A 15,068-nucleotide genomic window follows, 5' to 3' on the forward strand; every position below is an offset into this window, starting at 1 on the left:
CTTTTTATATTGGAACTTTAGGCTATTATAAATTACCTAGGCCCAAGACTGGCATAGGCACAATGCCTCTGATTCAAACCAGCTGCCACAAGATGAAGCTAGAGATTAACCCCTTCAAATTCCCTTTTTGCCTTGGGGTACAGTTCCCAAATATAACATTGCTAGGAGCAAAATGATTTCTAGACGGGCAGCAAAAAATACCCATCTGTCTCACTCCCCTTATTTTCTTGAACCCCTGCTGTTTATTCTCAACTGTTGGGACTGTACACAAAGATCACAGTGAACAAGGGAGGGTGTTGCTGGAGGTGAAAAAGTGGTCATCTCAGGAGTGTAGAGGCTTGGCAGGTTTTCTGTAGAGCTAATGCTCTTGACAGCCATTGTTTGATCTGATTCCCTGCTTGCTCTGTCAAATGTCATGTTTCCACATCAGGAGAGGAACATGTCTGTGCACCTGCTGCCTCTCCCTTAGGGTAGGGAGGGGGGAACCGAGTGATCTTTGAGTTAAGCAGCTGGTAGAGCAGAGTGAACTTGTTAAAGTGCTTCCTGCCAGGAACATCCCCCATGTTGTGCTGCCATATTCTTTCAGTTGTTTCCTCAATTCAAACCACTGTTCTGAGAATTATTCTACCGCTAAAGTCTACAGCCAAGCTTATTTCTACTGCTGACAAGTAAAAAAAGGCAGTAATTAGTGAAACCATGATTCTTTAAAATGCCAGAAATATTAAAGGGGGATTATTTACATCTAAAATCATGAAGCTTGTAGCATTATGTGACTGATGCATTTGATTTTGAAACTGCAAACAGTGTTATGTTTTATAAACATATTTTGCAAAATGCCCCATTACATGGTAAGCAAGTATAAAAGAAAGGGAGTTTTATAGCTATCTAGAATGAGCTTTAGTCAGGCTTTATATACAGCACTTTGTTTCCTAAGACATTGAAAATATCTGAATGTTTTCCAACAAAGACATAAACCATGCCAAACAAGAACTTTTCATGGGGTTCCCTGCGCTATGCACAGTGCAATTGTAAAGCCAGGTAAAATGAAAACCAGGGCAGTCATTACATTGTTTAATGCTATGAAAATATAGTTTTTAGCAAGGTCTTCTTTTGTAGAATACTTCAAAATTCTGAAATGACAAATCAGCCAATAGTGTAGAGGAAAAAAAAATAGCACCCGGTGTAATTTTGCTAATGAAAGGCTTCATAAAGATGACCTTCATTCACAATAGAGTGTCTTGTCAATCTCCTTAAAACCAGGGTCCTGTGAGATCCATCAACACACTGTCAGCTGTCGTCAGGGCCTGCTACCTGGGACAGCTGAGCCTGACTGATGAGCTTATCAAAGTCTGGCCTTTACCCACCTTCTTTATTAGCTACTCCAGAAGACTCCCCAAAGAATTTGCCATTAATCTTACTTATATGATCTACGCTATGCTTGGCTTATATCCTCAAGCATATGGAAACACTTTTCAAGAAGAACATTAATAAAAGCCACATAAATATGGTAATCTAATAAAAATATCCTTCCATATTTTAATATCAAATGTTTTAATTTATTAAGAATATATAGTTTTGCTCCTAAGAACCATCAATTGTTGATGTTCCCAATAATTTAGCTATACTTTATAATTAAATATTTACAATGAGAGTTAGAGAAGAGGTAGCAAATAACTTTAGCTTACAAAACAAACAAACAAAAAAATTAAATAAACTGCACTTTAGTAAAACCTTGCTTGTTCTCCCTATGTGTCCAACTGCTCTCTTATGCAACCAGGACTACCTGCTGGGAGTGAAACTACTCACACTAGCCAGGGCTCTCCCACATCAACCTTTAATCAAGAAAATGCCCAAAAGTCTTACCTACAGGCCAATCAAATGGAAACATCTCTCAGTAAAGAGCCCCTCGGCCAAGATATGTCTGCATGTGTGTCATATTGACAAAAAGCATGCACATAATGGTGCATTCACTCTCCCAAAGTGTAAACCAGGCTCTAGATTCAATGCTAAGAAAAGGGAAATCATAGGTTTGGCAGGTGTTCAAACCGGAAACCCAGACATGAAAGGAAGAAAAAAGTCAGGTTTTAATATCTTAGATTTCCCAATATTACCTTGAAGTTTCTTCCCCTAAATTCATGTTCATGGAAAGTTCACATGCCAGTTTTTGAGAAAGTAAGTCTGAGCTTTGTTAGTTATCTATAGTTTGAATGTATACCTACTTTGGCCTGAGTGTACCCGAAAATTCATTCTTTGAAACTTAAAATCAAAGAGATGAAGCATTTAGAATGTAATTAAATCATCAATGTAAAACCATTATGAATGGTATTAGCGACTTATTACTTGCCGTGATGAAAAGTCATTGAGAATGTTTTATCCTTTCTTCCATCAAAGCATATAAATCTACAGAGGTGATATCCTCTTGGAAACAGATACTGGGATCTAAACAGATGCCAAATTTGATGAGTCCTCACTCTTGTACTTCCTACCTTTAAATAAGAAATATAAGTGCATTTTTATATAAATTGAGAAGTTGCAGGTATTTTGCTACAGCAGCATATATTAAGACCTTACTTATTAGGTTTTAAGGGTATGCATATGCAAATATGTATGTGTGTGTATGTGTGCAAGTGTGAGTGTCCTTATATTTGTTCTATATCTTTCTCTTCCTCCTCCTTCCCCTGAAGGTCCTATCTTTCGCCCATGTTATTCTTACTCATTCTTTTTAGCATAAAGAGATCTTCTAATCTGGTTTAACCATTTACTATTTAATTCCTATAGTCAATTGTACAAAAATTCTTGACTTATTAGACTGGCTTAATGGTCTTAGACATTGGCAAAACTGATGTAGCTGCTTTACAGTTAAAGGGATAATATACCATCCACTATATATTTATAATATAATATATATTCTATATAATATTGCTGCCTGTTCCATGGACTACTTCCCACCTGACCCTAACTGCTCTTGGGGGTTGGATGTGACAGAAGTGGCATGGAGTCAACAACACAGATTCCAGGAGCAGCTGAGAAACACTAGCAAGATCATCTGAACACTGCTGAAAGCTCCTTTAATACTCTCCCAGGAAAGAATCTCTTCTAAACAGCAGTTTGCCATTGGCTGGCACTGTCTGTGGCAGAAATCCTTGGTCTCTCAGGCATTCTTCAATTAGGTCTTCCTGCAGGAGATGCTTTTGATGCCGTGCAGGCCCTGGGATTTACATAGAGGCAGGCTCTGCTGTTCCTGCTATATTTTAACTAATTTATATTTTACATGCCAGCTCTGTCTATACTAGCTCCAAGGGATGTAGTGCCCACGTATCTCAATATTACCCATTATTATTTTAATCTGTCAGTTATATAGTTTATTATGTCTTTGGAAGTGAATTTACATATGTAACAAACTGCCCACAAACTGTCCAGGAGAAATGGAGCATATTTTTAGTACTAGAACTTAAGAAGCTGATGTGAATGAATTTCTAAGTTTTTGAGGCCAGCATGCTCTACAACGGTGGTCCAGGCCAATCAATTCTAGAAAGTAAGAAACTATTTCAATAGTCAAAACAATAAACACACACACACACACACATCACACACACATTCACACACACATATACACACACACTCGCATACAAACACAAATAACATGAAAAATTAGAGAGTAGTTAGTTGAGAGAAAGAAAACTAACAGGAATGGCAAGGGAATAGGAAAGGAGAATGAGGGAGAACATGGTTGTAGTACATTGTATTGATTCATTAAATTATCAACTTTATATTTATAATAATAAAGCCATATATCCTACAACTCAAACAATGTAGGGGCTGCTGTAGGTTGTTTCTTCTATGTCTCCTTATAAATGCAATATCGAAATTGTGTCAGAAGGATCTTCTACAGACTGAAAAGAAATATCTAATTGTCTTGACAATATCTGGGGTTTTTAGCACTATAATAGTTTTTTGAGCATTGTAGCTCAGCAACAATATTAATGGATGAGATGACTGGATATGAAGAATATTGTCCCAATGATACAATCACATTATTATATTGTTCCCCTAAGTAGATGATATTTTCTGAAAATTATATGCTAGAGTTTACATGTGTACATTCATTTTCATAATAATTTTGGAGCTGTCCTATATATCCTCAGCTCTGCTTTCCCCTTCTGGTCTGGACTGCAGATTATCCTACCCAGACTTTGCCCAGTCCTCTGTGAGCCAGTGTATTTATTGGTGGTGTCCAGAGGAGAAGCAGAACATCAGACTACAAGAATATATGTTTAATATGTGTAAAAATAAAACAAAATCTGGAGCCCTATCTATCTTCTTACTTACTTTGAATAACCAAGAGATAGTGTACTAGCTTAGTTAAATTTATATTTGAGAGAATTCATAATGATTTGAATTCAAGTAAACCTCATTTCTTAACTTTGACTATCAAATGCTCATAGAGTCAGTATCACTCATGGGACATGAGCATGATTAAGGTACTCAAGTGATGAAGAAATCTGCTGAAGAAATCATAGCTGAGAGTGTTTTGAGGCAGTGAAACACTGCTATGGTAAATGAGTAACTGAGAATTATGGTTGGGTTAACAATTAAGGTAACCTCAAGGCATCAGTACTCCCTGTCATTCCTTGTTTGTGCTTCCTGATCCTTAGGAAATGAACATTCCTACTCTGCTGTGTAATCACCTCAGTGTGAGGTATTCCACACCACTGACACAGGAAAAGTAAAGATAAGTGACAATGAGTTGAAAGCTCTGAAACCTGATATGAAATAAATCTTTTCTTTTCCCTCTATTCTTTTTTAGTTTTTCCCATTTTTTATTGGATATTTTCTTTATTTACATTTCAAATGTTATCCACTTTCCCAGTTTCCCCTCTGGAAACTTCCTCTCCCTTCCCCTTACACTCCTTCTATGAGGGTACTACCCCACTTACCAACTTACACACTCTCTCTTGCCTCCTCACCCTGGCACTCCCCTACACCAGGACATCTAGCATTTGGCGGACCAAGGATTCTCCTCCCATTGATATGGAACAAGGCCACCCTCTGCTACTTATGCAGCTGGAGCCATGGGTCTGTCCATGTTTACTCTTTGGGTAGTGGTTTAGTAACTGGGAGCTCTGGTTGGTTGATATTGTTGTACTTTTGGAGTTGCAAGCCCGTTCAGCTCCTTCAGTTCTTTCTCTAATCCCTCCAATGAGAACCATGCTTTTAATTCAATAGTTTGCTGCTAGCATTCACCTCTATATTTGTCAATCTCTGGCTGAACCTCTAAGGAGACAGTTATATCGGGCTCCTGTCAGCATGCACTTTTTGGCTTCATCAATATTGTCTAGGTTTAGTGGCTGTATCTATATGGGCTGGAACCCAGGTTGGGCAGGGTCTGAATGGCCATTGCTTCATTCTCTGCTCCAAACTTTGTCTCCATACCCCCTCCTATGAATATGTTTGTTCCTCCTTTAAGAAGGTATTAAGCTTCCACACTTTGTTCATCCTTCTTCTTGAAATTCATGAGGTCTGTGGATTGTATCTTGGGTAATTTGAGCTTTTGAGCTAATATCCACTTATCAGTGAGTGCATGGCATGTGCGGTTTTCTATGATTGGGTTACCTCACTCAGGATATGTTCTAGTTCATTCCATTTGCCTATGAATTTTATGAAGTCATTGTTTTTGAGAGCTGAGTAGTACTTCATTGTGTAAATGTACCACATTTCCTGTATCCATTTCTCTGTTTAGGAATATCAGGATTCTTGCTAGCTTCTGGGTATTATGAATAATACCCATAGTGGAACATGTGTATTTGTTGAATGTTGGAGCATCTTTTGGGTACATGCCCAAGAGAGGTATAGCTGGGTCCTCAGACAGTGCAATGTCCAGTTTTCTGAGGAGCCTCCTGACTGATTTCCAGAGTACTAGTACCAGTTTTCAATCCCACCAACAACGGAGGAATGTTCCTCTTTCTCCACATCCTCGCCAACATCTACTGTCACCTGAGTTTTTGATCATAGCCATTCTAACTGGTATGAGGTGGAATCTCAGGGTTGTTTTGATTTGCATTTCCCTGATGACTAAGGATGTTGAACATTTCTTTAGGTGCTTCTTAGCCATTCAATATTCCTCAGTTGATAATTCTGTTTTTAGTTCTGATACCCCATTTTAATAGGGTTATTAATTTCTTGATTTCTATGTATACATTAAGTATTAGCCCTCTTCTGATATAAGATTGGTAAAAACCTTTACCGAATCTGATGGTTGCCATTTTGTACTATTGACAGTGTCCTTTTCCTTACAGAAGCTTTGCAAATTTATGAGGACTTATTTGTCGATTCTTGATCTTAGAGCATAAGCCATTGGTTATCTGTTCAGAAAAATTTCCCATGTTCCTATGTGTTCGAGGGTCTTACCCACTTTCTCATCTACTAGTTTCAGAGTGTATGGTTTTATGTGGAGGCCTTGATTCACTTGGACTTGAGATTTGAACAAGGAGATAAGAATGGCTGAATTTGCTTTCTTCTACATGCTGACCTCCAGTCGAACCAGCACCATTTGTTGAAAATGCTATCTTTTTTCCCCATTGTATAGTTTTAGTACCTTTCTCAAAGATCAAATGACCATAGGTGTGTGGGTTCATTTCTGGGTTTTCAATTCTATTCCATTGATCTACCTGCCTGTCTATGTACCAATACCATGCTTTAAAAAAAAAATCATTGCTGTGTAATATAGTTTGAGGTCAGGGATGGTGATTTCCCTAGAAGTTCTTTAATTGTTGAGCATAGTTTTGCTCTCCTGGGATTTTTGCTTTTCCTAATTGCAAATGGCTTTTTCTAAGACTATGAAGAAATGAGTTGGAATTTTGATGGGGATTGCATTGAATCTGTAGATTGCTTTTGGCAACATGCCCATATTTACAATGTTAATCCTGCTAATCCATAAGCATGGGAGATTTTTCCATCTTCTGAGATCTTCAGTTTCTTTCTTCAGAGACATGGAGGTTCTTTTCATACAGATCTTTCACTTCCATGCTTCGAATCACACCAAGATATTTTATATTATTTGTGGCTATTATGAAGTGTATCATTTCCATACTTTCTTCTCCGTCTGTTTTTCCCTTAAGTATTGATTTCTTTGACTTAATTTTATATCCAGCCACTTTGCTGAAGTATTTTATCAGGTGGAGGAGTTCTCTGTTGGAATTTATGGGGTCATTTAATTATACTATCATATCATCTGCAAATAGTTATATTTTGACTTCTTCCTTTCTGATTTGTATCCCTTTCACCTCTTCTTGATTTTTAATTGTCCTGACTAGGACATCAAGTATTATATTGAATAGGTAGAGAAAGAGTGGGCAGCATTCTTTGGTTCCTGATTTTAGTGGGATTACTTAAAGTTTCTTTCCATTTATTTTGATGTTGGCTACTGGTTTGCTGTAAGTTGCTTTTACTATGTTTAAGTATGGGCCTTGGATTCTTGAACTTTCCAAGACTTTTATCATGAAGGAGTGTTGAATTTTGTCAAATGCTTTCCCAGCATCGAATGAAATGTTCATGTGTTTTTTTTCCACTGAGTTTATTTATATAGTGGATTAAGCTGATAGATTTCCATATATTGAACTGTCCTTGTATCCTGTGATGAACCTACTTGATCATGGTGAATGATCTTTTTGATGTGTTCTTAGATTCAGTTTGTTGAAATTCTACTGAGTATTTTTGCATCCATATTAATGAGGGAAATTGGTCTGAAGTTCTCTTTCTTTGTAGGATCTTTTCATGCTTTTGGTGTCAGTGTAATTGTGGCTTCAAGGAACAAATTGGGTAGTGTTTCTTCTGTTTCTAATTTGTGTAATATTTTGAAGGGTATTAGTATTAGGTCTTCTTTGAAGGTCTGATAGAATTCTCTACTAAACACATCTGGTCCTGACCTTCTTTCGGTTGGGAGTCTTTTAATGACTGCTTCTATTTCTTTAGGGGTTATAGGACTGTTCAGATTATTTATCTCATCCTCATTTAACTTTGGTACCTGATATCTGTCTAGAAAATTGCCAATTTCCTCCAGATTTTCCAGATTTATTGAGTATACAGTTTTATAATAGGATTGGGTAATTTTTTTAATTTCCTCATTTTCTGTTATTATGTCTCCTTTTTCATTTCTGATTTTGTTAATCTGGATACTGTTTTGCTGCCCTCTCATTAGTCTCGCTAAGGGTTAATCTATCTTGTTGATATTTTCAAAGAACCAACTCCTGGTTTTGCTAATTCATTGTATAGTTCTTTTGTTTCTACTTGGTTGATTTCAGCTCTGAGTTCAATTATTTCCTGGCCTCTACTCCTCCTGCATGAATTGGCTTCTTTTTGTTCTGTAGACTTCAGGTGTGCTGTCAAAGTGTTAGTGTGTGCTCTCTCGGATTTATTTTTTTTTTCCAGAGGGACTCGGAGCTATTAAGTTTTCCTTTTAGCACTGCTTTCATTGTATCCCATAAGCTTGGGTATGTTGTACTTTTATTTTCATTAAATTCAAAAACTCTTTATTATCTTTATTTCTTCCTCGATCAAGTCGTCATTGAGTAGAGCATTGTTCAGTTTCCACATGAATGTGTGCTTTCTGTTGTTGTTGTGGTTTTGTTGTTGTTGTTTTGTATTGAAGACCAGACTTAATCCTTGGTGATCTGATAGAATGCATGGGATTATTTCAATCTTGTTGTATCTATTGAGGCCTGTTTTTGACCAATTATATGGTCAATTTTTGAGAAGGTATGAGATGCTCAGATGAAGGTATATTCTTTTATTTTAGGATGAAATCTTCAATAGATGTCTGTTAAACTCATTTGCTTCATAATTTCTGTTAGTTTCCCTCTGTCTCTGTTCAGTTTCTTTTTCCTTGATCTGTCTATTGATGAGAGTGGTGTATTGAAGTCTTCCACTATTCTTTTGTCTTCTGTAATGTGTGCTTTGAGCTTTAGTAAAGTTTCTTTCATGTATATGGATGCCCTTGCATTTGGAGTGTAGATGTTCATAATTGACAACTCATCTTGGTAGATTTTTTTCTTTGATTTGTATGAAGTTTCCTTCCTTATCTTTTTTGATAACTTTTGGTTGAATGTCAATTTTGTTTGATATTAAAATGGCTACTCCAACTTGTTTCTTGGGACCATTTGCTTAGAAAAAATTTTCCCAGCCTTTTACTCTTAGACAGTGTCTGTCTTTGTCACTGAGGTATGTTTCCTTTATACAGCAAAATGCTGGGTCCTCCTTAAGTATCCTGTCTGTTATACTATGTCTCTTTATTGAAGAACTAAGTCCATTAATCTTAAGAGATATTAAGGAACAGTGATTGTTTCCTGTTATTTTTTTTGTTAGCAGTGTAATGATGTTTGTGTGGCTATCTTCTTTGGGTTAGTTGAAAGAAGATTACTATTTTTTGCTTTTTCTATGCTGTAGATTCTCGCCTTGGGTTGGAGTTTTCATTCTATTACATATTTTAGGGCTGGATTTGTGGAAAGATATTGTGTAAATTTATTTTTTCATGGAATATCTTGGTTTTTCATCTACGATAACTAAGTATTTTGCTGGGTATAGTAGCCTGGGCTGTCATTCTCTTAGGGTCTGTATGATCTCTGCCCAGGATCTACTAGCTTTCATAATCTCTCTCAAGAATTCTGGTGTAATTCTGATAGTTCTGCCTTAAGGACCTTTTCCCTTACAGCTTTTAATAATCTTTCTTTGTTTTGTAGTTTGGTATTTTGAATATTATCTGACCTGAGGAATTTCTTTTTTGGTCTAATCTATTTGGAGTTCCATAGGCTTCTTGTATCCTCATGGGCATCTCTTTCTTTGGGTTATAGAAGTTTTCTTCTGCAATTTTGTTGAAGATATTTATTGGCCCTTTAAGTTGAGAATCTTAGTTCTCTTCTGTACCTATTATTTTTATCTTTGATCTTCTCATTGTGTCCTGGATTTCCTGGATGTTTTGGATTAAGGGCTTTTTGCTTTTTACATTTTCTTTGGCTGTTGTGTCAATGTTTTCTAATGTATCCTCTTGCTCCTGATATTCTCTCTTCAATCTCTTGTATTCTGTTGGTAATACTTGCATCTATGATTCCTGATCTCTTTCCTAGGTTTTCTATCTCTAGAGTTGTCTCTCTTTGTGATTTCTTTATTGTTTTTATTTCCACTTTTCAATCCTGGATGGTTTTGTGCAGTTCCTTCACCTCTTTCATAGTGTTTTCCCATAATTCTTTAAGAGATTTTTGTGATTCTTCTTTAAGGGTTTCGTCTTATTTGTGTTCTTCTACATTTCTTTAAGGAAGCTATTTATGTCATTCTTGATGTCTCTGTCATCATCATGAGATGTGGTTTTAAATCCATAACTGTGTTTGGGTATCCAACATTTGCTGGGGTGGGAGAACTGTGTTTCGATGATGCCAAGTAGTCTTAGTTCTTGTGCTTGTCTCTCACCATCTGGCTATGTCTATTATTAGTTGGTCTTCCTGTCTCTGGACATTGTCCCTCCTGTGGGCCTTTGAGTTTGTGAGTCTGTGATCTTTGGAGTGAGAGTGCCCCTGGCAGACCAGCTCTCTGTTGACAATTTTTGGGTACAAGAGTTATGGGACAGCCCCATATCTAGGCACAGATGGTGACTGGAAGGGTCCTGTACTAGGCAGCCCTGAGACTTCCAAGCCCCATCTGTCCATGCATGTTTCTCCTTGGATGGTCAATTAGGAGAAAGTGGAGTCCAACCTGTGGGCAATGGGCTTAGGAGGGAGAGCGATCATCACGGACCAACTCTGTGCAGGCAGGTTTTGTGCCTGAGGGCTGTGGAATAGCCCCAGCTCTGGGTGCAGATGGAGACTAGAAGTTATTATATATTTGCTAATGTAATTTGCAATTCAAAGGATAAATAGTTTCCCCAAGATGCACAGCCAGTAAGATCCAAAAATGAAGGTTGAAGTTTCTTTCTTTAACGTTGAAACCATCCACTCTGCTTTACTTATTCATGCATCATCATGGAAGCAGCATGGCATACATAAACTGACAAAGATAAAAATAATTACTTTGAACAGCTGGATGTGGCTTATTTGTTACAGTGCTTGCCTTGCCTGCACAAAAAAAAAAGAAAGAAAGAAAGAAAAGAAAAGAAAAGAAAAGAAACAGAAAAAGAAAAATCCCAGGTATGATGTAGCTCTACATAACTGATAATAGAATTATTAGCCTATAATATCAACAAACCAAATGGAGACAGAACCATGAAGGATAGAATATCAAAGATCATCCTTTAGTACATAATGTGTTCAAGGTCAATCTGAGTTACATGCCCTAATTTGGAAAACAAAAACATTTCTCTCTCTCTCTCTCTCTCTCTCTCTCTCTCTCTCTCTCTCTCTCTCACACACACACACACACACACACACACACACACACACACACACACAATTTTGAAATTTATTCATGGATCATACTCATACCCACTTATGAATGTTCATATTTATGAGCTCTACCCAGCTGAAGGTTCACCATTATTTAATACGATATTCTTATTTTAATATGAACTATCATTTTAGAGGAATGGTACTATTTGCTTTAACCTGTATTTTTATGTGTTTAAATGCTAGAAGAAATATTACCTTCAGGAAATGCAAGCATTTGGTATTTTCTTTCATTTTTCCCCTTCAATTGAAAATAGATTATCTTTTCATATAATATATCCTGCATATAGTTTACCTAGTTTCTCCTCACCTCACCTCTATCCAAAAACACACTCTTTCTGTCTTTCCTTAGAAAATAACAGGTTTCTTAAACATAATAACAAAACATAACAAAGTAAAATGTAGTAAAATAAAATAAAAATTATTAAATTGAAATCGGGCAAGACAGTTCAACAGAAAGGGATGAACCTTAGAGAAGGCACAAGAATTAGAGACCCACTCCTTTACACACTCAGGAGTCCCGTAAATACAGTACATGGAAAGCCATAACATATACACAGAAGACCTGCTGTAGACCCCTGTAGGCCCAATTTTTGCTGCTTTAGTCTCTGTGAGTTCATAAGAACTTTGTTCAGTTGAGTTAGAGGGCCTTGTCGTCCTGGTGTCCTCCATTCCCACGGGCTCTTATTCACTTTCTGACTGTTCTCCCTTGGGATTCTCTGAACTCTGAGGGGAGGGACTTGATGGAGATATCCTCTCTAAAGTTAAATGCTCCAGGGTCTCTTTCTGAGTAATGTTTGGCTGTGAGTCTCTTTATTTCTCCCCATGTCCTACAGGAGGAATCTTCTCAGTGGCTGAATAGGGCACTGATCTATGAGTATACCAGAATATTGTTGGGTGTCATTTTGTCCCTACTTTTTTGTTTGTTAAGTTGAATAATTTTCAAATAATCATCACCACATAGTCTACTGGCAGTAAACTCAGTGTTTTTAAAACTATACATAGATAGTTTTAGACACAGGTTCTAAAAGCTATATTCAACACATTCTCATGTATTTGCATTCCTTCTCCTACACAGTTTAAAATTCTTTTAAAACATTCACATTTCTTTCATTTTTTTTCTTGAATCAAGTCTTCTTTTCCATGTGTCTTTGAGCTTCCACATATAAGATGAATGAAGACAAATGATGTGAAATTTGATAGATCAGTTAGGAAAAGGGAAAACATAGGTCGCACATTGAAGATGTAATAAAACAGAGACAGGTGGGATGCAAGGGGTCAGAAAGCATTATAATAAATATTACAGAGGAGATACGGTGTTACTTATGATAATTCCAGATTCAAAGATGCCATAAAGGAGTCTCTGATAAAAGTAAATATAAATTAATAAAGTAGTTACTTTTAGATGTCAAAATGCCCAGATTCCTATTTGTTGAAAGCAAGAGGGCCAGTGCTGACATGTAATTTCTTCCAGTGAAGCATTAATATGTCTTCTATTTTCCATTTTTAATTTTACCTAACACTTTTAAGGTAATTAATTCATACTAGAAATTAACTCATTTCCAACATGGACCAGATATTTTCACATTTAATTAGTTAAATCCTTCTAATACCCCAGCAAAATTATATTAATAACACTACTTTGCAGATAAGAAAGGAGTAACATAATTTGTCTAAAGTAATTCATTTAAAAAAGTGACTGGACCAAGACTGATTACTCAAAATCCAATGTTTTCTTATAATCCCCAGCTGGGATGACATTTTGACTGCTATTGAAACCATCCCTAATTATTTACATAGAGATATGATGTCATAGAAATAGAGCTGAACCCAGATGTGTTCTGCAATTCCTTTGTCTCATAGACACAACTTGATGTTCTCAACTTTATTATGCCTTGCATACATGTTGCTGGCTTAAATAGTAAAAATCATATAAAAACTTCTTTGTACACTAAATTCTATCATCTTTCAACTATAAATTACAAGATATAATTGGGTAGTACATTCATTAACTGTTTTTGGAATGCATATTCCATGTATTTTCTGTCCCAAGATTAGATCTCTGGCTGGCTTCAATAACAGTTTTTCATCTGGTGACTTTAGTGTTTGGCGCTAAAAATCTCACTGTAACATTAAGCTCATTATTTATCTACTGACCTTTCTTTTATTGGATGTGACCTGAAACAAGTTCTGTAGCAAACATGGTCATAAATTGAAAATAAATCATGCCCAAGACACAAGTTATATACAGAAGCTAAAATAACATTAATTCATAGACCTTTAGTAAGTCAGGGAAACAGAGGGCTGTGTATTTCGAAACAAAAGTCCTCTACATGACCTCCTTGGGAAGGAAACATTGTTGGTTTTCTTTATGAAGTATATATCCTTTATTCCACAGTAGGATGTAGAGATTTCTTAAAGTAACAATCTACTAACTGTTCTGCAAAGCCTCTCATATGAGAGATTATACCTATATCATTAAATCCTGACTGGCAGAAATGTGGTAAATATGTTTTTTACATGTAAAAATTAAGTCTATTGAAAAGATTTAGCCATTGTTCAATCCTGGCTAAATATTCTCTGAAAGTGAACGTTTACCTAGAACTTGCCCTTCACTCAGTTGTATTAACATTTGTGTTTTTCACCTTTCAAACAATGTGTGACCATCCCACAGTGACTGTCTGCAGAGAGTAATATTTACTTTGTATACTGTGCTATGACTTAAAAGTATAATTCATCATAGACTTTAAATCATACAGTAACTAAATAAGCTTATTCTCATCAGCACCACACTCCTTTCCAATTTTAAGAATTTAATATACTATTTAAATATATTCAAATAATTTATACAATTATTATATTATATAATATAAGACTTTACATATATATAATTTTATAAATAAATACAATTTCAAAGTTTTCTTATCTTTAATTAATAGTAAGGACTATAATGAATTTTATTTGCAGTAAAGAATATCACGGAAATTCAGTCATATTGTATTCTGGAATGAAAATACAGCTATGGTTCAGACTCTAACTCTTTTTTATATTTTTGTTTAACTTATTTATTTTTCAGAGAGTAACTTACATTGCCCAAGCTGTGAAATTATGACTATTTCATATTATACTCCAAGTAGCTGAGATATTTGTCTGTGTGCCATTGTACCACACCTTCCTAAGGATGCTTAACAGGCAGAGTCAAAGGCACAGAAGCTGAGTCTTTGCATCCCTGGCACTAACAGGGCACATTCTTACTGAGAAATCAGAGCCTAGATTCTCACACTGACTTCAAGTTCAGCCTGTTAAGAACTAAGGTGTTTTATAAATAGACAAGTGTATAAATAAAACATGAAAATTTCTCATTAATGCTAGTGTACACTAAAAATACAATTAGGCATATAATATTACTACACTTTCTATGAAATTAGACACAAACAGAAAATGTGTTGATTTTCTACATATTGGCATATTTTGTGGAAAATTTAGGCCTTTAGTCTGTCAGGAACACCTGTTGGAGCTGTTCTATCTTGTAAACGCTAATCATTTGATTTCATTGACTTATAGGCTACCCTTAAATAATGCTCAGAATTTAGAAGAAATTTTCTAGAATGACACACAGTTAAGATACTAAACAACCCATTA

This window comes from Rattus norvegicus, chromosome 11 (genome assembly GCF_021556685.1).
Source record: "Rattus norvegicus strain SHRSP/BbbUtx chromosome 11, alternate assembly SHRSP_T2T, whole genome shotgun sequence".
Classification (NCBI taxonomy): domain Eukaryota; kingdom Metazoa; phylum Chordata; class Mammalia; order Rodentia; family Muridae; genus Rattus; species Rattus norvegicus.